Below are 1,228 nucleotides of genomic sequence, written 5' to 3' on the forward strand. Positions count from 1 at the left end.
CCTATTCGACGTCAGGAAGCCCGGCAGGGCCCTAGGTGAGCATCCTCCTCCTCTTCACGGTGTCTATGGGGCTCCTCAGCGTCGGGGGTGGGTGGCCCTGGACTGCCTGCTCCCACGTTGCTTTCTCGGCATCTACTTCACCGCTTGGACCTCTACTAGCGAGGCTAATTTTGTAAGGGGTTGCTCGGTGTAGAGTGCCGTGCAGTGAGGTTGTCAGGCTTCGGTGTACGACTTGTCACCAGCGCTCGTGCCCATCGTCGAGTTGGCGGAGTTACAACAAGAAGTGACTGCAGTGAGCCAACCAGCGAGGAGATCAGCCGCGGAAGAGTTCCCCTCGGTATGGTATGGATGGTGACTCGAGATGCTTTGGTGATTTTCATCAGATGCCGGCGCCGAGTGGACCCCCTGTACTTTGCGTGCTTGGGGTGAGACGGCCGAAGCATAGTGGGAAGGGCGGGATGAAACATGACTTGTGTATAGTGACAGATGTCAGTGATGAAAGCGTTGCTGATGGCAAACGAGAGATTAATGTTGGTGAGGTCAGATGACCCTTTTAAGTAACATGATGAAGAGTTCAGATGCATTATGTCCTGACAAGCCTCATTCTCCTCGTCATCATTCGATGCACGGAGATGGTTACACTCCTGGCCGTGTTAGAGGGGGGAGGCGAAGCGGCGCTCACACTGCGCATTATCGACAGACGAGATAATATTGCTCATGCTATATCCACTACCTGCATTATTTTGGTACATTGGTTTCAACCGTCGTTTCTGAAAAGTAAATTAATGTCGTGTACCATAGTGAAGAAATTGTCTGAGAATTTACCCTTGAAGAAGGGGAGAGTTCTTCCAAGAGGCAGCCTCGGTCGTCTCTATCGTCAATTATAACAACAAACGAATTAAGCAGATAACTCGACACAGAGCCGATATACATTGGCTAGTATATCGAAGTAGCACCGTATGATAACCATGATGGAAATAATTTCCAAGTAAATACACTTCGGCATTTCTTTATTATGAAATAATCGTGTTAAACAGCAGTTACTTGATTTATTGCATTATTTTGCGTCGTTTTTCGCGTTATTTTGAATCACTTGGAATGATGAGGTCTAACAGATCTACTGCCAAACTAACCCAACACACACGTCAGAGAGGAAACTACTGACATCACCTGTCGCCGACAAAAAAAGGAAGAACATTCATACAGCATTTTGAGAACAGAGAATTTC

The sequence above is a fragment of the Perkinsus marinus genome (genome assembly GCF_000006405.1).
Source record: "Perkinsus marinus ATCC 50983 genomic scaffold scf_1104296938584, whole genome shotgun sequence".
In the NCBI taxonomy this organism is placed as follows: Eukaryota; Perkinsozoa; order Perkinsida; family Perkinsidae; genus Perkinsus; species Perkinsus marinus.